Genomic DNA, 22,523 nt, shown 5'->3' with positions numbered 1-22,523 from the left:
TCTCTCCTTGACATTTAGGCCTTGCATAAACAAGCTTGGTGAGGGGCAGAAGCAAGTGGACAGCCTTCGGACTGGGTTCTGGCTCTTTCGGAACCCCGCAGGTAGTCGTTGGCGTGTAAAACAGCCAGGGCAAAGGCTTCCGCCTGCCCACAGTAGGAATTCTGAGGTGTCCAGTGCAGGTGCAGTCATCCTTCAGGGCATGCTGCTTGTCTGTAGGAAAGGTGGGGTCCCGGGGTGCAAGGGGAGGGGAAGCTGGCTTTATAGACCCTGGAGACAGTTCTAACCTGCGCCTGGTCCTGCAGCACTTGCTGACTCTGCCACTAGATGAGACAAAGTAACTATGATTTGGGGCTCAGAGCTTTCCCGGTGACACATCCTCCCAGTTGCCTAACGATTTAATCCCAGTTGCACATACTGGGAGCCTATGTTCAGAGCCAGGTAGCCTGTGATTACTTTCTTTTCACTTTCAACCAGGGGCCCGAAGGTAAGGCCGGGCACCTTTTGGGGAGGGAAGGTAGTCACGGGACTTGAATTAGTTGTGGGTGATTTTCAAACTTTAAAAAGTTGGGTGTTTGAAAGCACTGTGGTTGACGCGAGTGGAGAGGGTTGCTGCTTACTTGCAAAGCCGTGTTTGGAAAGACAGGTGGCGCTTCTGCGGGGAGCAGCATTTCCTGCCTTTCTCTGTCCCAGGCAACGCCAGCCACTCCTAGAAAGTGGCCGAATAGTCCTCACTCTGGAGAGGTGAGCTCTACCTAAAAACACTCTTTTCCCACGGTAATCCAGCCCTTACTGATGAATCAGTTTCTGGAGAGCCTTATCTTTTTTTTTTTTTTTTGACCTGTTGTATTTTTTGATATCCAAACTAAGAAACTCAACCATAAAAATGAGGACCTGTGGGAGTATATTTTTAGAGAGTGTTTATGATGAATCTCCTTACATTCCTTTTATCCGTTCGGTCTTTAAGGGTGAGACTATTGGATGCCCAGCTTGGGCTTTTATCTCGCAGAGACCCTGAAACACACATTCTTTGTGCTGTGGATTAAACGGCGGCTATGTAAGAAACTTCCCATCGGTGGTGGTCTGTGCACGTGGGATGGCAGCAGTGTGACTCCGAGACGCAGGGGATTATTTAGACCAGGCAAAAGGCAAGTTAAATTTTTTTCTCTTCGAATTAGGAAGTCAGTACATCAACCTGTTGGCCTGGTGTAGCCCGAACCTGACTAGCAGCCCAATCCGAATACTTTTGGAATCAGGGGGAAGCATCCCATTTCATGAGTGTTTAAAGAAAAGCTTTCTTCCCTTCAACAGGCCTGTGTTTCTCATTTCCATTTCCCCTAAAGAGGCATTGTCATGGGCTGGTGGCTGCACTTTGTGGCCTCTGGAGCCCTGGCAGGTGGGGTCAGAGGCAGGGACACCCCCACTGCTCCCGGGGGAAGGGGGATGAGGGTAATAGTGGGAGCAAAGGAGGAGAAAATCAGGAGGGCCGTGTCTTGGCCTGACACTTGGCTGACGGAGGACAGGAGATGTGGCAGGGTTTGTTGACAGAAGGTCTCCTGCTTGTGGGGTGGGCTGTGTCCCTGGAGAGGGAGAGAAGGCTGTGTGGGGGTGGCTCTGGCCTCCCCTCCATTGGACCTGGTCTTCAACAAGCCTGTCTGAGCTCGGGGCATCCTCCTTGTCCCGCCCTTCTCCGCAGAGTGGTGATGACCTGCCAGGGGACACGGAGAAAACCACGGGGCTCCAAGCCAAGGAGGCCTTCAGATGAAGATGAGCCTGGGGGGATTGTCCTGAAGGCCACCCAGGTCTGTAGAGCAGGGGTGCACCTGCGGATGGCTTCTGGCTTCTCCTCTCCACTCAGGCCCTAAGTTCCCAGCCTTCTGTGATGTTTCCATGGGGGTACACCTCTACGGAAGTGTATGAGTTGGAGAACAGCCCAAACTTTCTGATCGGTCAGTGCAAAAGTATTAAATAGAATTTTTAGACAAGATGCGGGATAAAGAGGGCCGTGATGAAACAGAGAGCAGAACCGAGAGAGGAAAACATCCAAAGTGTGACTTCAGAGGCGAGATGGGGGTTTGGACGTTAACGCTGCCGTGGCAGTCAGGAGGGAGTCGGTCTGCACGGTGTCCCGGCTCTGCACGGAACCAAGTCCCCTTGATAGCCCACTGCGGGTGCAGCCTTGCAAAAGTCACATTTGCTTTTGGCATCAAAGTTCTAGAGCAAGGATGACCACAGAGCACAAGTTGCTACACTGAGTTCCTCTGTGCTGAGGTCCACTTCCATTTTAGCAATGGGCATCTCGGCAGAGCCCGGGACCCCAGCTCGTGCCCACGTTGATTTTTCTGGTCGCGGGGAACCTTCAGATATCAGCACCGTGGATGCCTGATGCTTCTAATCTCTGACACCCTGCTAGCTCCGGAAAGATTTCATAATTAAAAATGTAAAAATGTTAATTACCTGAAGATACTTCCTGATGGGTAGCACTGATCAGGAGGGAAATTGATGGTATTAAAACAGGGACAATTATTAGATTAAGCAATATTCATGGGAAATGTCTCTCATAAGAACTCTGTGTGTGGTCATGCGTGTTTGGTGCTGTTTTCGATGTTACGTTCTGTCGGTAGGATGGAATGCACGGAACGAAAGAGAATTTGATGAAACGAGGTGGTTAGAAAGGCGGGTATGTTTCCCTGGTCAGTGAGACACTTGGAGATAGGGAAGGGGTCCGCTGGTGGAGTCTGGGGGGACATTCTGCTAGGGATCTGGGCTGGGGTTGCGTGGGGGATGGTCGACTTGTGCGAGCATCTGTCCCTAGAAGGCCTCTGGTCTGCGTCAGGGGGATGTTTCTCCAGCCAGTGCGGGCCGAGCACCACAGAGGGGCATTGTCTGTGCTATTAGGTGCCCCAGCTGCCTGGGCTGCTTCTGCAAAGGGCCAGAGAGCGAATAATGTCAGCTTTCGCGGGGCATACCTGCTGTCACAGCACTCAGCTCTGCCGTGGTGACTCATAACCAGCCATACAAAACTCACACACAGATAGGCACGGCTGTTCCCATAAAACTTTATTAATGGACACCGAAGTTTGAATGTCATATGCTTTTTACATGTGATGAAATATCTTGTTATTCTCTCCCCATGATTGAAAAATGTAAAATTCATTCTTACGCCTGGATTTGGCCTGCAGACTGTGGTTTGCCAGTGCCTTCTGTGTGGGAATAGCTTGGAACTTTCCCTGGCAAATATACTGCTTGGTCAGTTTCATCTATTTTAAAGCCTAGAAATTGCACTTGCTGTGTTATCTGGACAAAACCACAGCACTCATAAGAAGGCAGGCATTGAGAGGTCTTGGTGGTCACAGGTGACAATTCAAGTTGCATCATAACTCAAGTCTCTTCCAGAATTCTGGCAGAGTATCTCATTGCGACTATGCACCGTTTAGACAAGAGCTAGAGTGAAGATTCATTATTCATCGACTCTTGGATTCATTCACTGAACAAACATTAGTCTAAACTCTCATCGTGTAGCTGACACTCTGTCAGGCCCGTGGAGGCACAGCTGTAAGGTTGGGCAAAACCCTCCTCCCCTTGGGGAGTTTGCTGCCTAAGGAGACAGACATTTAACAAAGAGGTACAAGGATGCCTGTGTCACTGCGGATTTTCCACTGTGGCCGTGGCGCCTCATCTGTATCCCAACTTCCATTAGAGTGCCTGCCTCGTTCTGTCCGACAGCTCTGCCTCCCTGTCTGCTCCCCTGCCTGTGGGACCCCCTTCTGGCAGCAGCTGGTAGGGCAGAGCTGAAGTGTACAGGGACTCACGTCCCTGCCCACCTGGAGCCTGGACTTTAGGAGCTGATGTACAAATATCTAGCTCCCTTGCCCCATGAATGGCAACACACAGATGTCTCTGCTCCTGTTTTACACCGTTTCTTGGAGTTTTCCCCAAGGGAGTAATCTCTCATCATCTACATTCGTCCCTGGCTTGAAAACAGACATGCTGACGTGGGACGTGGGACAGCCATGAGACAGCTCGTGATGAGTCTGTTGGACCAGGGAAGCACTATCAAAGCTGCATGCTGGCGGATGAAGTGGGAGCTAGCCAGGCAGGGAGGTCAGGGTGTGGTCAGAGTCCTAGAGGAACAGCTTCTGGAGTGTGTCTAGATCTTTTAATTGTCATATTATCCTCTGGTTTCCTGCACCCATGAGGGTTGAGAGGGCAAGTATTCCATATATGTGGAAAGTGAGCTGCAGAAAAATTAAATGTACATGCAGCCGCTGGGGCCCTCGGCTCTTAGCCGCCTGGGGCTCCCCCCTCTGTAAAGCAGTTGCCGATGCCCAAGAAGGGAAAGCCGTCTGCAAAACCAGGGATGCTTGGCCACCTTGCGAAAACATTCAGAACGCTCCGAAGTAGACAAGAGTCAAGATCATCTGCAATCCTACCACCTGTTGGTAATACTTGTGTGCAGTTTTCTGCACTTTCTCTGTACAGGCACCACCTGTGAACACACAGACACCCGTGGTAGCATGTCTATGTGTTTTACAGAAAGGGAATTTAATGGGGTATTATTCTTTTGGAAACTACTTTTTGAGTAGCATGATGAGCATAATGTGAAATGATGTCAATGTCAATAATTAGACATCTACAAAATAATCCTGGATGAGTGCGCTCTATTCCATAGATACATTGGGATTTTTTTATATCAATATTTGTTGCTGTGATCCACAGGGCTGCAATACATATTCGTGTATGTTGGGTTGGGCCCCTGTGTCCAACAATTCCCGTAGGCTCTTCATAGACTCAGAGACTACTCAAGAGCTGCGTCCTCGGGGCGCCTGGGTGGCTCAGTCGTTAAGCGTCTGCCTTCGGCTCAGGACGTGATCCCAGGGTCCTGGGATCGAGCCCCGCATCGGACTCCCTGCTCTGCTGGGAGCCTGCTTCTTCCTCTCCCACTCCCCCTGCTTGTGTTCCCGCTCTCGCTGCCTGTCTCTCTCTCTGTCAAATAAACACATAAACTCCCTAAGGAAAAAAAAAAAAAGAGCTGTGTTCTCATGGGCCAGTCCCCTAGTTTCTTCTTCTCTACCAGCTATGTGTGAATATGTTTCTTCCCCATCGTTATCAGTCCAGATAGCACACATTTCCTTGATTACTAATAACTCGCCATGATAGCCAACGCTTTTTGAGGGCTTAGACTATTGTTTGCCAAGCTCTGAGTTTGATGCTTTCTTTGCATTGATTCATTTAGTTCCCTGGGGTGGGCAGGCAGAATAACACCCTCCCAAAGCTGTCCACATCCTAATCCTGGAAAACTGTGAATGCGTCACCCTACCTAGTAAAAGGGACTTTGTAGATGTGATTAAATTAATGATTTTGAGAAAGAAAGATTATCCTGGGTCTTTTGGTTGGACTCAATGTTATCACAAGTGTCCGTAAAAGATGGAAGAAGGCAGCAGAAAGTCAGAGTCCGAGAGAGATCGGTGGATGCTGTGCTGCTGGTTTTGACAATGGAGGAAGGGCCAGGGAGGTCAGGTGCCTCTGGAAGCTGGAAAGGACAAGGGAACAGAGTCTCCCCTCGAGCTTCCAGGAAGAACATAGCCCTGTTTATGTCTTGATTTGAACCCAGGGAGGCTGGTTTTGGACTTCTAACCCCCAGAACTGAAAGATGATAAATCTGTGTTGTTTTAAGTCACTGAGTCTGTGGTAACTTGTTACAGCAGCCATAGGAAACTAATACATTCGCACGTGACTTGCTGGTGAAAATTCTGTGTTGATCCCCATCTTATAGGGGAAACTGAGGTTTGTTTAGTGCAGTTAAGTAATGGGCCTAAATTAAGATAATGAGATTCTTTGGAATTTGCAACATACTAAGAGGAGACAAAGCTGCACTGGGATGCGGTTGGGTTTTTCTGGAATCTGTTATCAGATAGACTAGTCTGTTTCCCGCTGCTAGCCTGAGAGCTCAGAAATGTCATCTGGTCATTCAGGTTTGCGTTCCTTCCATTCTGTCTCTTTGCATGTTCATTGGCCATTTGGATAATTTTCTACTCATACCCATTCTTATTGATTTGTTGGAACTTTTTATATTTTGAGCATAAAACCATGGTCTGTCAGGTGGGTTATGAGCGTATGTTTTTACATTTTTGTTTCTTATCTTTGTTTAAAGTGTGTTTTTCCATACCAAAGTTTTTGTTTGTTTCTTAATTTTTATAGCAAAATCTACCTGGCTTTTCCTTTGTGGTTTTTGTTGTGGTGTTATGCTTTATTCTCCACTCCAAGATTATAAAAATATTTATTTACATTTTCTTTTAACAACTTAAAGGTGTATTTTTTTATATTTAAAATTTTGACTTCTGTGTAATTTATCTTGGTTCGGAGTGATAACTAGGAGTCTAACTTAAGTTTTTCTTTTCCTTTTCTGACTTCCCATAAGTTCTTGGACCTAGGTGTCTGCATTCTGTGTACCGTGATCTGTTTTGCTCTGCCTTTCTTTGCACTAGGACACACAGCTTTAATATTGTCATTCAGTAAGATCCTTCCATATACAGTAAGGCCAGGGTCAAGTTTGGGGAGGCTTAATGTACTATTCCTTTGATCTTATTTTGTATTTCCAGTTTATAAGTAGCTTACATTTACATCTCTCTGTATTATGTTTTGATGTTTCATTTTAATATAGATTTTGTCTTGTTTTTTCTTTTCCTATTTTTATTTTTTGCTATAATGATTACATTTCCTTTGTTAATTAAAAATATTATTCTGGTAATTTAGAAACTATACATATTCATTTTCTGGGCAGCTAGTTGCCACTCTCATTGTATATATATTTTATGAAAATGACACATGACTATAAAATTATCAGAAAATATCTGAAAACGTAAAAGAAGTGAGATCATGGGGCGCCTGGGTGGCGCAGTCATTAAGCGTCTGCCTTCGGCTCAGGACATGATCCTGGCGTTCTGGGATCGAGTCCCATATCGGGCTCCTTTGCTGGGAGCCTGCTTCTTCCTCTCCTACTCCCCTGCTGTGTTCCCTCTATTGCTGGCTGTCTCTCTGTCACATAAATAAATAAAATCTTAAAAAAAAAAAAAAAGAAGTGAGATCATGGTATCAGGGTATCACCTAGAGAGGACTATTGCTAGCAGTTGGTGGTGTAATTTAAAGACTGTCTGGGTGTCTACCAAGGTAATTCTATTCATGCTCTTTGGGAATGTTTTTTTGTTTGTTTAATAAATATCTCAGATATCGTTCCATGCAAATAAATTAAGCTATCTCTTCATCCTTAAAAATGATATCATATAATATTCTATTTATTGATCTATACTTTTACTGTTGAACATTGAGTCTATTTCCACCTTTTGCTATTATAAATGGTACTGCACTAAACATTCCGGTTTGATTATTTCTTTACCATGGGTTTCTCATCGTTTGGTCGAAGGTGTTAATATTTTAATGGCTTGTATCTTATGTTGCCAAATTACTGTCTCAAGAGGCTGTACCATTTTGTATTTCCACCAGCAATATAGAAGCATCTTATTTTTCCTGTACCCTAGTCAATACTGGGCTTTATTAGCTGTTTTGATCTTTGTCAGGTTGGTAGTTAAAAATGGTATATCATTACCTTAATTTTTCTTTAATTGATTTTTAGGAAGGTCAAATGTCTTTTCATGTATTTATCATGTATTTCTTTAACATTCTTGGCTGTATTTTTCAAGCAGGTAAAAAATGAAGTGTTTGCTGATGGATGTCCCTTTGGAATGGGATGAGAACAACATTGTACTTTTACATTTACTATCCTACTATGTTTGGTGGGGGTTGGGGAGACAAGCTGGTGGATCCACTCCTCGACTCTGCAGCTCACCAGTTTAACTGAGCTTTGTGCCTGGATAGCTGAGTCTTCTTCCAAATGGTGATTTGACTCTGGATCGTTTTCTTGGCTCTGATTCTGAGCTTCCTCGAGATGCTACTTTTAGGAATGTTTAGTTAGCTGTATCTGGCCATCGGAGAATGGCTCCATGTAACTTGTTTGGACAAAATCCAGAATGCCACGTTCCAGCTAAGATTGTCCAAAGCATAGCTCTATTTAGTGCAAGAAAAGAGGGCTGGGCAGCATTGACTTGTCTACGATCACGTGTCTGGCTTGGCAGAAACCAACTAGAATCTAGGTTTTCATTCTCTTCCTCTTCTATTATGGTATCTTACCTTGGAATGACCCATTTTCGCTCCCTAATCATTATCTCAAAGTCTGTGTTCTTAGCTTCACCTCTCCACATTTCATTCATTCTCTTACTCAACAAATAATTATTGCACACCTACTGTGTGCCAGACAGTGTGCGGGTGGAAGACACGAATGTCTCCTGATGAAAGCCGTGGTCTCCAGGACCCTCTAGCTCTAACATTTTCTAATCCTATAAAATCCGGTCTCTGGTCTAAGTTAGGACGATAGAGGCTTCCAATATTCAAATTGTGGTTTAGAAGCCTTGCGAAGCCCTCTTGGATAAGTACGGACCAGAGCTTGTTTTTTTTGGTGTTACACACAGAAATTGTAGAGGAGCCAAGCAGCTGAGTTTGACTTTTAAATAAGTTCTACTACTTCTCTTTCTTCTGCTCTCCCCAGGCTCAGTGCTCCTCCCTCCCCCCCCACCCCCACCTACCGCCAACCCCGCGCTTTGTCCCAGGCGCCCACCCACCTGAAAATCAAAAGATGAGCTCCCTGTAATTCTGGCAGATCTGCCTTGATTGAACACTTGCAGAAAAGCAGGGGTATCTGGGGTTTTGGAATAAAATTTCTTCTTCTTCTGCCTACAACAGATCCGCATCTAATCAAAACCCTTAATTAAAAAAAAAGCTCAGGTACTTAATTTGATTTGCTTATTTGCATAATATTGGAGGACAAAAGAAACCTGCTCCCCAGCCCATGTTTCTGCTGCAGGCCAAGGACCGGCCCCCTGCGATCTGCCCCATAATCGGGGCTGGCCTTGGGGGAGACAGGGCTCACTCCTACAGTGCTGTTCAGCTGCTCTGGGCGGGAGGCGGGGTGGCTGCTCTGTAAGTGGGAAGATTCTGGAAACGCCTTTGTAGGAAAAAGAATTTTGTCCCACATCTCAGCTGCTGGTTGAAATGCCAGATTCTCTGAAAGTGGACTCCTTTTCCCTATTCTGTGCCTGCAGTAAAAGTGGAATGTAATATCAGAAGCTTTAGGGAAAGAACTGGGTGTGGAGAAGGCGATGAAGATGAAGAGGGAGGTCCCTGGGAGCGCACTGCCTTCTGCACATCTTCACCTGTCTTTGGGGACATTTGCTTCTCACATTGGTCTCTCAGCTGCCCTCTCGGGAGTGCCCCGTAAACATCCAAGGACAAATGTCCACAGCACATTTGTCCTAAGGATTGACTATCAGAACCGAATTGGATGAGAAGTTCCACTTACTTAGTATTGACTTCGAGCAGGGAAGCGAATCCCACAGGGGACCTACCTGCCCGGGGCTGACTCTGGTCTTAGGTCAGACTGCTGGACTGTGTGGTCCCAGGCCAGCACAGGGAGCCCCCGAGTCTCAGGATAGCCAGGCCTGCAGCTAGCTTTCAGCAAAGAACAGAGAAAGGGGGCTCAGGAAACCTCATTCCAGGGAAGAGGCAACTCCAGGAATCTGCCCAGCTCTTTACCATACACGTTCAATGCTGTTCAGGACACGAGGTAAAGTTGGGCTATCTGAACTTCGAACAAATGTTTGTGTCCATTTTAGTGCAATGAAATTGCTTTTGATGAGAGTATTTTTTTCCCCTCAAATGGTCTAAGGGATGGCTTTAGAACAGATCCATTTCAGGTCTTTTAATTTTGAATTATTCTCTTATCTGTAATAAAAGCACCAGTCGAGCACAGAATTAGTATTCTGGAAGAAAGGGCTTAATGAGCTCCAACATTTCTATCTGGGGTAGGAGAGCATCTTATCTTGCTTAAGTGTTTAAGAAGGAATTTGTGAGGAAAGATGCAGAATATTTGGTACGACTAAATGGGGGAAAAATAGGTCGGCCTCTTCTCTTTTCCTGTGTGCGTCATAAGCCAGTTCGCGCAGCAATGCCTCCCATACAAGTTAAGTTCAACATGAAGCACTTAGTACAAAACTTCAGCTCTTCATTTCAGATATGCTGGCTTCTTTTATTAACCAGAGTTAAAGAAAAAATAGCCTTCTTTTCCCACTTACATTTCTGGCATCAGATGTTCTATAATATATCATCATCTGCCGCAGACGACTTTGGAAATAGCTGACTATTAGCAACTTAATTGCCCTTGAATATACAAGGCACACTTGTGCTGAGCGTTCATGGAGAGGACTGCCAGCAGACAGTGAAATTAGAAAAAATGTCCCCTTGGGTTACATCTGTATTGAAGTTTTAAAGGAGGAATAAAAGAAGATGTGGCCGTTAATGGAAGTTTTTTTTTTTTTTAAAGATTTTATTTATTTATTTAACAGAGATAGAGACAGCTAGCGAGAGAGGGAACACAAGCAGGGGGAGTGGGAGAGGAAGAAGCAGGCTCACAGCAGAGGAGCCCGACGTGGGGCTCGAACCCAGAACGCTGGGATCACGCTCTGAGCCGAAGGCAGATGCTTAACCGCTGTGCCACCCAGGCGCCCCCATTAATGGAAGTTTTAACAGGAGTTTTAACAACTGTCTGTCACTCTGCTTTAGGCTCCTAAATTCTTGCTCTGTGTTAAAGGCTAATTAATTCTAGCATCTGGGTACACAGGCGGACAGAGTATCATTATCCAAGTGTCTGGCTTTGTGAATAGCAGACGGAAGAAAGACCTTTAAGGTGTACTTTCGATAGCAGCACTTTCATAAGAAAGCATATCTATTAGATGTGATTTTTGAAGTCCTGAGAATTAGGTCTGGGATTTAATGTCAGACCATGCAGCAAGAACTTGATTACACAGCATGCCGGATTTTGCAATCTTCAAGTATCCAGAACAACGCAAGTCAGAGGGTTGAACAGCCAGACGTGGGAAGTGCATTTACACCTGCCGTTGCTCCAGACAGATTTCTTGTTTAGTGGCAGTATCTCCAGCAATGAGAAAATGACAATGATTTGTTTGAGCAATCTACAAGAAGAGTTAATTTAGAAGGCTGACTGGTATGCAGATTTTGATGTAAGACATCAAACGAATTAATGAGATTAATGTTGTATTTAGTCTAACAAACGGTGCCGGTCTTGGCTAGTTATGAGTGCAAACATAAAAGAATATTTTGAATTCTGATAAATATCAAAGGACACAGAAAATGAGGGTGCAAAGGCAGAATGTGTTGGACGAGGAGGCAGTTGAGCTAAAGATTGTTTTAATAGCTGAGTCTCTCATTCATTTTATGGAAAAAAATCCTTGTTGTATTTCCATTTCTGAAAAGAATAATTTTTTAAATTAACATAAAGTGAAATTGACGTTTGCTTGCAGAATCCTATGAATATTAGTACATTGTAGAAGATCGTGTAACCACCGGCACAGTCAGGATTCCCCACAGTTCCGCTGCCCCCAAACCCTGCTTCCTGCTACTCCTTTGCTCTCATGCCATCTTCCAGTCTGATCCCCTGACAGCCGCTGACCTGTTCCCTGTCACCGCGGTCTTGTCCTACGGCGAGTGACAAATAGATGGAATCAAGAAGTGGGTAACTCTTTGAGACTGGCTTCCTTCACTCAGCGTCGTGCCTCGAGTGCTTTTGAGATTCATCCAAGATGCTATGTACACCGGTAGCTCGTTCCGTTCTGTCTGTGGTTAGGGATATGGTTGTGAATGTACCATGGTTTGTTATCCATGCATTGGCAGGATTTGGGGGTCGTTTCCAGTTTTTGGTGATTATGAAGAGAATGCTGTAGACATTTGTACACAGATTTCTGTGTGCACATGAGTTTCTTTCTTTCTTTCTTTCTTTCTTTCTTTCTTTCTTTCTTTCTCTTTCTTTCTCTCTTTCTCTCTTTCTTTCTTTCCTTTATTTTTTGGGGGATGGGGGAAGAACCTAAGAGTGGATCGGATGTGAATTGAGGTTGATAAGAAATAAGTTGGTAATAAATTTCTAAGCTGTTTTCCTGTGGACTATTCTGCATTCCCAGCAGCAAAGCAGGAGAACTCTAGTTGCTCTGTACCTTTCCCAGCACTCGGTGTTATGAGGGGTGTTAATGTCAGTGGTCTTAATAGGTGTGTAGTGATAGTTCTCTGGGTTTTAATTCACATTTGCTTAATATCTGATGATATTGAATGTCTTTTTATGTGCTTATTTGTCATTCACATATGCTCTTAGTAAAGTGTCTATTTAAGTCTTTCACCCATTGTAAAATTGGGTAATGTTTTCTTACTCTTGAGTCTTGAGGGTTCTTTACACATTCTGGATCCAATCTTTCGTTGCTTCTGTGCTTTGTAAATAGTCTTCCCAGCTCTCTGGTGTCTCTTTTTATAAAGACATTAATCCCATTGGATCAGGGTCCCACCTTTATGACTTCATTTAGCCTTAATTACTTCCTTCAAGATCCCATCATTTTACCTTATTGGCTTGACTAGGACTTCTTTTTTTTTTTTTTTTAAGATTTTATTTTATTATTTATTTGACAGAAATAGAGACAGCCAGCGAGAGAGGGAACACAAGCAGGGGGAGTGGGAGAGGAAGAAGCAGGCTCACAGCAGAGGAGCCTGATGTGGGGCTCGATCCCAGAACACCAGGATCACGCCCTGAGCCGAAGGCAGGCGCTTAACCGCTGTGCCACCCAGGCGCCCCTTGACTAGGACTTCTAGCATGGTATCGAAAGCAGGGTTGAGGATGGACATCTTCCTCGTTCATGATCTTAAGGGAGATATGTCTTTCACCATTAAATGTATTTGCAGAAGGTATTTCTGTATATGCCATTGATTGGGTAGGGAAGTCCCCTCTATTTCTAGTGTTCTGAGAGTTTTTTTTTTTAAATCATGAATGGGTGTTGAATTTTGTCCTTTTTTTGCAACAATTGATATGATCGTGTGATTTTTCTCCTTTATAGTCTTTTTTAAAAGATTTATTTATTTATTTAGAGAACATGAGTGGGGGAGGGGCAGAGGAAGAGGGACAGAGAAAATCTCAAGCAGACTCCCTGTTGCCTGATGCAGGGCTCGACCCCACAACCCTGAGATCATGACCTGGGCCAAAACTAAGAGTTAGATGCTTAACCAACTGAGCCACCCAGGCACCCCTCTTCTTTATACTGTTAAAGTACTCTTAACTGATTGACTTTCAAATATTGGACCAGTCTTGTGTTACCAGGACAAACTCCACTTGGTCACAGTCTATTATTTATTTTACACCTGCTGATTTGGTTTGATACTGTTTCATTGAGGATTCGTACATCTATGTTCATGAGGGACATTAGTTAGTAGTTATATTTTCTCATAGTGTTTGTCTGGTTTACTTACTAGGATCTCATTAAAAAGTATGTTGAGAAGCATTCTCTTGTCTCCTATTTCCTGAAAAAGGTTGTGCAGAGCTAGTGTTATTTCTTTTTAAATTTTTGGTAGAGATCACCTGTGAAACCATCTGGATCTGAGGGTTTCTTTTTTGACAGTATTAAAATACAAATTCAAATTATGTAATGTTGTAGGACTACTAAATTTTTCTATTTCTTCTTGAATGAGTGTTGATAGTGTGTAATTTTTGAGAATTGATTCGTTTTATCTAAAGTGATGACTTTATGTGAGTAGAATGGTTCTTACTATCTCTTTATTATTCTTTTGATATCTGCAAAGCTTGTCTATAGTAATACCTTCTGTTTCATTCCTGGTATTGACAATTTGAGTCTTGTCTTGTCTTGTCTTTTCTTTTCTTTTCTTTTCTTTTCTTTTCTTTTCTTTTCTTTTCTTTTCTTTTCTTTCCTTTCCTTTCCTTTCCTTTCCTTTCCTTTCCTTTCCTTTCCTTTCCTTTCCTTTTCTTTTCTTTCTTTCTTTCTTTCTTTCTTTCTTTCTTTCTTTCTTTCTTTCTTTCTTTCTTTCTTTCTTTCTTGTCAGTTGGTCTTGAAATATATTAATAATAAATGTTATTGATCTTATTGAAGAACCAGCTTTTTGTTTCATTTATTTTTTCCTGTTATTTTCCTTTTTCACAATTTCACTTATTTTTATTCTTATCTTTATTATTTCCTTCCTTCTGATTACTTTAGGTTTATTTTGCTCTTCTTTTTTCTAGTTTCTTAAAGTAGAAGTTGGATTTTGATCTGACGCCTTTTAAATTTTCTAATATAAGCATTTAACACTATACATTTCCTTCTGAGCCCCTCCCTCAATTTTAAGAAAAGTGCGTAAGAGCTATGAAGTCAATCTATTTTGAAGAAAGCGAATTCTAGGCTGCCCCCCCGCACCAGCCAGTTAAATATAAAAAGAATCCACATTGTGTGCTTGCAGGGTGAGGGGCTGGAAAAGGTCTCAGAGTCTATCAGATTTCCTTTACTATGTATTTCTATTTTTATGGCATTATTGTGACCTTGCGTCTTGAAGCAAAAGTTAAATAATATTCTATAGGCTGCGTTTGCTATGTTGTGAGATACACACACAATATTATTTAGAAAGATCTCTATAAAGTGCCTCCAATGTAACTTGCTGCCTTCATTATTCAAAATTCCCCATTGTTAGGAGACTGGTGTGTTACCATGCTTCAGTAAGAAAAGACTTTGGATCCATTTGAACTGCCAAGGGAAATCAATATTTAGAAGAATTTTTCCAAGAGAAATCCAAACTATATATAAAATTCTATTTCAATAACGATTTTAAGAAGAACTGCAGTAATTAGTCACTGGGGCTCTTACCTTACATGCTCCCAAATGATTTGTTTTGGGCTTCCTTGGATGCGCGAAGACTTCTCTTGAGCACTGCACCAATCGTGAGCCGTATCCACACTTGCTACTTGAGACAAGATCGGGCATGTTCAGGGTGGCATGGCCTTAAACCACCCTTGCTACTTCAAACACTGGATTCCTTTGTTCTCTGGAGATTTGTTAGTAGCCGACAGTGCTTCCTGACATTTGGCTCATTTGTTCTAGGGAGCTTTTTATTATGGTAAAACACATGTAGCATAAATATCACCATTGTAACTATTTTTAAGTCGCATAGGTGGTTCCAAGCATATTCACACTGTTGTGCAACCATCACCACCAACCATCTCCAGAACTCTTCCAACTTCCTCAACAGAAACTCTCTATTCATTAAATAGTAAATTCTTATCTCTCTCCCCGCAGCCGCTGGTACTCATGATTCTCCTTTTTGTCTCTATGGATCTGACGATTCTAAGTACTTCATATGAGTAAAATCACACAGTTTGTTCATTTGTGTTGGCTTATTTCACTTAGCATCGTGTTTTCCAGGTTCATCCATGTGTTATCATATGTCGGAATTTCCTTCCTTTTTTATCACCGAATAGTATACCATTGTTTGCACACGCTGTGTTTTGCTTATTCATTCATTCATCTGTTGATGGGTTGTTTCCCTTCTAGCTCATTTGGCAGCAAAACATTCTGAGTTTCCTTTCAGCATATGGGTATATAGCAGGAAAGTGCTCCTGTAGCCTTGAAGTGTTAGAAAATCTTGGACCTGACTTACAGGGGCACTAACCATGCCTTTGCAGCTCATTATATCTATGGTACAGGGTTGTGATTCCCTATAGGGAATGGCAGGGGCCATGTTGGAATCTCCTGGGGAACTTGTCCAAATGTTACTTCTTCCTTTTCCTTCCAAGTTGCCTTACTATGGGGAGTGGGTTATAAGTCTTACTTGTGTTGGATGTAAGTTTTTTTGAGAGCCACTGCTGTAGACTCAGAAACATTTCTGCAATTAGTTTCTTGCATGAACACTTGGAATTATGATACACGAGTATTTATCTTGGCTAGAAACATCCAAGCTTGTCATTCTTCAAATTTCTATATTTACTCCCTGAGGCTTCGTTAGTCTTCTCAATACTTTATTTTTAGTGCACTCTGCAAACTTTTCCTCTGTGGTTCTGGTTGGATTCATCTGTCTCTTCAGAGTGGAAGTGGTGTGAGTTATTCTAAATGGTGATCGGGCGCCTTGGGAAAAAGACCAGAGTTATCGCTTGTCATTGCAGGGGTGGGAAAAGCAGGATTTTGACAGCCACAGATAGGGGTGGTGAGCATTTCAGTTTGTGGGGACAGAATTAACAAAGCTGCAGGGATATGGGTTCCAAAGAGGAAGAAGTTGAGGAGGAAAGAAAAATACATCATCCTCTAGAATTTCTTATTTTTTCTGGCTTGAATGTCTACCCCTCCGAACCCCCAAACCTAAACTTGGCTGTAGGCCCAAGTCCTCCCCGATGGCTCCAACCCTTCACCATGCCTCTGGGACGTCCCCCCCAACTCTACAGAGCAAGTGATCATTTCCTGTCTTTCTGCTGAGCTGGGGTGGGGGTGTTCCCATCCTTCCTGAAATCCTGTGAATCCTCATGCCTTTTCCCATCGAAGGGTCTGACACCACAGTAGTTTGAGAAGACACAATTCCTGACTGAGGAATGAAAATCCTGGAGGAACGTTTGAGACCCACGACCGCTGAAAGCAAATTGCAGATGAATATTTGAAGAAACCGAATGAACAGTGTTCAACGAAAAACAGACTCTGTCATAGGACACAGACGCTTTCATTTTTGTAACCACCCATCTACCTTCCGTATTAATGTACAGAAAATGTTGGAAAGACTCTTTACCAAGACGTTAATAGTTGTAGCCTCTGAGGGAAGTTCTGGATGACCTTATTTTCTGTTTTCAGGTTTTTCTAAATCACCTGTGCCCTTGCTCCTTCCACACTAGACTGTTTCTCCAGGGCAGAGGCTGTGTCTTTTGTTTTGTCTCCTGGGCTGGAGCAGAGCCTGGGCCCTCAGTTGGTATTTGTTGAATGAATAAATGAGCGAGTCATATAGTAAGGGTGAAAAGAAATAGTCTCCTTAAAATCTGGTTTAAAAATCTGAGGGATTTACAATTAGTAGGACACGGTGTAGGTCTCTACAGCTTTAAAATTGTATTTGAGAACCAATGCGCTATAACTATTACGGTCATGGAAAGATCTCTAGGCCCATTCTAGTGCTGTCCTTGGGCACAGCTTCTGCTCGCGGGAGGAGCCCCTTTCTGGAAGGCTGGGTAACCTGAGCTCACGGTTAACCCAGATTTATTCTCCTTCACGTTACCCCCTTTTAGACCTAATTTAGCAACACGGACGCCCTTTCTCAAGATTTTTATCAGGTGGTGGTGAACTTTTAACGAATGTAATAGAAAACATTTCTCCATCCGAGTAAATGAAGGGAATTTGAAATGCATTTTGACCTCATCACCCTCTTTCATCTGGTCTCTGTAATCACTTTTATAGAAAGCACATGTCTGTACTGCTCTGTCTTGATAAAGAACAGTTTTTGTGTTCCAGTAAAAAAAAAGTCAGAGAACTGTTTCCAATCTTGAGAGACAATGGGGGTTCCGTGGAGCGTGATGAAGACGGTCTGTCTATTCCGCGCCCCTGTTTTGGGGACCATGAGCTGGATGGAATCCACTCCTCAGTGCTGCTCCCTCATCATGGTGATGGCACAGGGGCGCCATCCAGGGGAGGGGGGCCCATGTCACCCCCATGAGGGCAGAGAGAGGTCTGCCTTCTGAGCTGTATGTGCTTCCTCACTCCAGTCCTGTCCGCCCACTGCCTCAGCCAACCTGACACTGAGCCCTGGAGAGTCTGTGTGTGGTGAATGGCTCTGTTCTCCAGCTAATGGCAAGGTCAGAAACCTGGGAATCCTTCCAGGTTGTTCTTTTCCTTGACCAAGAAGAATCAGTGTGCTAGGTACTAGCAAACTAGTCGTGGCAGCAAACATTTGTGGAGGGTTTACCTGGTGCCTGGCACTGTCCGACAGCCGGGCAGGAGGTCGGTGTGGATGGAGAAATGGAGGCACGAGATCCCGAGTGAGCGGCCGAGCTGGGATGTGGACACAGCCTGAGGGTGATGCGTGCATCTTTCACCAGCACCCCGAGACGACGTCCCAGAGATGCACTGGGGTCAGGTCACGGAGGACTCTTCAGGCCACACTACAGAAATTGCATTTTATTCCTTAGCAGATGGAAACCATGAAAGGATTTTAGACGGAGTGGGAAAGACAGGGAAGCATCAGATGGTTTTTATTCTGACTGCAGGTGGGTGATGGATTGGGACAGGAGTGTGACAAGACGGGCGGGCAGGAAGGAAGCCAACAACATATTGCAGTAGCCTTGGCAAGAGATGCAGAGAGCTTGAAGGAGAGCAAGGGCGGTGAGGATGGACCAAAAGGGGTGAGGTCAAGAGCTGTGTGAGTACAGTCAAGCATGGGGTGCAGAGCGGTGAGGGGGACGCAGGGAGTAGGGAGTAAGGCAGGCCTTCTCATCTCCTGTGTCCAGTTGTTTGCCAGCTCTCCTTGATTATTCATCTTTCAACCTCTTTGAAAAACAGTTCCTGGCTATAAAATTCCTATGTGTCTTTTTTTCTCTATGTATTTTTTTAAAAGATTTATTTATTTATTCCAGAGAGAGAGAGAGAGAGAGTGAGCAAGCATGTGTGCTGGGCCGTGGGATTGCAGAGGGAGAGGGAGAGAGAGAATCTCAAGCAGACTCCCTGGGGAGCCTGATGCAGGGGCTCAATCCCACGACCCTGAGATCATGACCTGAGCTGAAATCAAGAGTCAGACACTTAACCGACTGAGCCACCCATGTGCCCTGTATGCGTTTATTATAGACGATAGAATGTAATAAAAGAGTAAATAAAAAATATGTCGAATTCCACCATTTAGTGACAATCACTGGTATTTTGATATATACCAAACATAAATTAATATTAATATATGTTAATATTTGGTATATATTTTATATATACGTAAGCACTGTATATACTATACACACATCCATATACCTTTTTTTTTTGAAGATTGACCTACCTCCAAGGCGTACATATGGTATATGTGGTGTGCATGTAATGTAGATAAATATATAAAGTACAGATATAGAGTTGAGTTTTATTTTACGAGAATAAGGATCACAGTTTACATATATACATATACAAGTGTATATATGTACACAGTTTACATATAGACATATACATATATATCTTTAGCCTAAAAAGTAGCATCAATGTTTAGTTTGTTTAATGTTTTTTTCACCTGTTATTTTGATGACTGCATAGCGGTGTTCTCTCTTTCTATCTAACCATCCCATAATTAATCTTACCAAGTCCTTATTGCAGAACATTTCCATTATGTCTGAATGTTTGCTCCCATCAGCAATCCTGCAATGAACATCCTTATTCAATATTAAAATCTTTGTATTCTCTGGGCTCAGGTTTGGCTCATAAATACAATCAATCTGGAAGCGATTGTTTGTTTCCTTGGGATGAATTCTCAGAAGTGGGTTTGGTGAGTCAAAAGGCAGGAGGAGGACGTGTAGGGTGTTGCTTGTTAGTTGTGCCAAATTGCTCCGTAGAAAGGGTCACTAAATTGCATTTCCACCACAAATGAATGACATTTTCCCAGTTATTACAAATTTCCAAATCTTTGCCAGATTTCCTTTCGCAGCCTACAAGTGAGGATGAACGTTTGTTCATATGTTAATTGGCTAGTTGTATTCTTTTGTGAATTCCTTGTTCATGTCTTTTGTCCATTTTTTCTACTGGGGTGTTTCCCTTTTTTGACAGTTTTTTAAAGGATTTGTTTTAATTAAGATTTTGGAATGGAAGAGACAGAGACAGGCTTGAGCCAGGACAGGTAAGGATGGGAGTCTGTTGACAGAAAGGCGACGAGGAATGGACACATCGCTTCATCTCAATGGAAGCCAGCCATCGAAGCCTCCAGAGCCCAGCCACTTGCCCTTGCTTTCACTCCTGAAGGCTCCGTGCTGTTCTGTTGCTGCCCCAACCTCTACCCCAAAAGGCTCTTTCACGCTGCTCATCTCGAAGGTAACCCAAGATGGCGCCCAGCCCAAGTCCCTCCTCTATAGCCTTTCAGCTCTGGTACCCCCAAAGTGTCTGTGTTTCTAAAGACAGACTGAGGAGGGTAGCCCTCCCTTGAGCCAGGCCACAAGAGGGGCCAGACGATGGCTTGACTGTTATAATGTCACACATCTGCCCTTGGTTTCACCAGCCCCTTCTAGGTCCGCAGGTGGGGCAGGTTTTCTAGGTGTGACCATGGGCAGGGCTGTAAAGCACAAATAACACAAACATCGGACTTTTGTTTGTCAGACAGGATACATGTATTTTCCGCCTAGGATACGTACATTTTTCTAGCAGTTAATTACTCAACAGGATTTCTTGAATGTGTTCGTTTCTCTTCTTCCCCTGATGGAATAGCCTTCCTTTGGTTCTTTGCTCTTCCTCCTCTGGATTATTATTTCCTGGCCTCTGTGCCTCTACTTACAGCCCTGCCCACCCTTGTCTCTCCACCCTGCCAACAGAGGTCTTCTCAAAATGCAAACCCGAATGCGATGCCTGGCATCCTTTCCTGGTCTGAACCTTCTAGTGGCTCCTGATAACCTTCCAGACAAAGTCTGAAGTCCTAATACGTCAAGATAGGGTCCTTCAACATGGTTCCATGTCCCTCCTCCTCCTCATCTCTGATGATGCCTGGTGTCGCCATGGACACGGTGTTTGCAGGCCACAGATGGCCCCCTCTGCCTGAGATGGCCGTCTCATCTGTTTCAGACAAGCTAGAATCTAGTCTTCAATCGCCACTGTACTAACACCGCTTTGCTCTTCTTGACACCTACTTGGGCTGCATTAGTTTTTCTTTGTTATACCTTTTCTTTCTTTACGCCGCAAGGGAACATACTGAGTTAGAATTGTCCCATCTTCTCCTCTTCCGGGTGGGATACGCTCATGGATCAATGCCACCTTTCTGTTTCCCAATCATCGGAAATGGGGTTGAATTAATGTTGCCCCATGAATGAACAAAGGGTTGAGACATGGGCAGTTAGCCAATGGAATACCCTAGTGAATAGTCATCATAAATACGAACTACCATTTTCCACATATTAAAGGACAGATAAATGGATCTACGATCAACAATATCCTAAATTCCAGTCCAATCTCTGACCGATTGGATGGATTGCAGGAGTGTGCTGCTCTCGGCTGGGAAGAGTGAGGACTGAGCGTGGGGCTGTGAGGCTGGCAGCCCTTGTGTGAACCCTGGCTCGTCCTCTCGCTGTGTGATCTCTGGCAAGTCAGTGGGTCCCTACCAGAGATGTCTTGTTTGTAAAGTGGGCTCATGCAGCACCGACCTCCCAGAGCAGTGAGGACGCAGGGAGGGAATGCAGGTCACGTGGTTTACACAGGGCTTGGCAGAGCCTAACGCACGTTAGAATTTATTAATGTGAATTATCATTACTAATATATTTGTATTGTTAGAGTGCTTGTCAGTGGTGGGAGCGTCTCCTACAGCACTGCAGATAGAGAAGGGAAACGTGATTATTTCCACTTTCTAGTTGTTTTGACTCTGGACAAAAAGTGACTTGAATTGCATCTCAGAATTCCCAGTTGTATAAACTTCACCCTGCTTTCAAAGGCAGCTCTGATTGTCAGAGCAGGTTTGAGTCCTACACCCCCTCCCCTTTTCTTTCCTGACACTTGTAGAAGATTCTGACCACGACTCACTGACGTGGGACGTGGCTCTTGGAGCAGAGCGGCTGCCACTCCTGCCGCAGAGTCGAACCAGGTGTGACTCTCCGGTCACCACCGGGCACATGCGTTGTGTGGCTGTGTGTGTTGTGTCCCTGAGGCCCATCTGCTGTGAGCTGTGACCCCCTCACCCCAGGAAGGCAGGGGTTGGACGCAAGATGAACTCTGGCAATCCAGGCCAGCTCTTGCGTGGACACGCGCTCCCACGCTTCTGCTGGCAAAACCGTTTCAAGAGAGACGCGCTCAGAGAGCAGCCCTCGCGATGAACGTGCGCGGACCCAGGCAGTGCGGCTCGCTCACATCACACGAAGTCGTTTGTGGGGACAGCAGCTAGGGGCCGCGGTGACGTGTGATGACCGCCAGCGGTTTCTGCTTCGTGCCCTGCAGATGCATGAAGTGTTTCGTTCCGGAGCCTGCACTGTGCTGCGGACTGGAACGTTCGTGCCTGTCTTTCTAGGGTCTGACCTCTGCGCTTCCCCCTTAACTGGAGCCCACGCCCAAGCCCCTCCCACTGTGTCAGGATGGAGATACCTTCCTTCACCCAGGGCTCGGCCACAGGGGCCCCTGGGCCAAATCCAGCCTGACTCTTGTTTCTATGGGAACTATGAGCAAGGAGCAGTTCTTCAATTGTTGGGGAACAAAAGTCAGAGGATTACTATTTTTTGAGCCGTGGTACCCACTTGAGCGACGTCTGTCCCCACCGTGCCCACGGCTTCCCTCTGTCCCACCGTGGCATCCGAGGGCGGATGTTGACACAGAGACACGACGTCTGGCCAAGTGGAGCACAGCTGCTGGGCCGCCCCCAGGGGAAGGCTGCAGACCTGCCTTGACGTTAGCAAGTCCTCGTAGATGACAGTTGCCATGCGGCTT

General features: G+C 44.5%; 1 long non-coding RNA gene across 1 annotated transcript in view; it reads left to right on the top strand.

The window, feature by feature from the left end:
* The first annotated feature begins 374 nt into the window (after positions 1 to 374).
* LOC121101289 overlaps positions 375 to 22,523 on the top strand; it is a 55,915-nt gene continuing 33,766 nt past the window's right edge. The window contains exon 1 of the long non-coding RNA XR_005833273.1: positions 375 to 1,799. This is a non-coding gene — a long non-coding RNA (uncharacterized LOC121101289). The remainder of the gene's footprint in view (positions 1,800 to 22,523) is intronic.

The sequence above is a fragment of the Ursus maritimus genome, unplaced genomic scaffold, assembly GCF_017311325.1.
Source record: "Ursus maritimus isolate PB19 unplaced genomic scaffold, ASM1731132v1 scaffold_7, whole genome shotgun sequence".
NCBI lineage: Eukaryota > Metazoa > Chordata > Mammalia > Carnivora > Ursidae > Ursus > Ursus maritimus.
The sequence above is the reverse complement of the archived record's forward strand: the minus strand, read 5'-3'. Positions and strand labels throughout refer to the sequence as shown.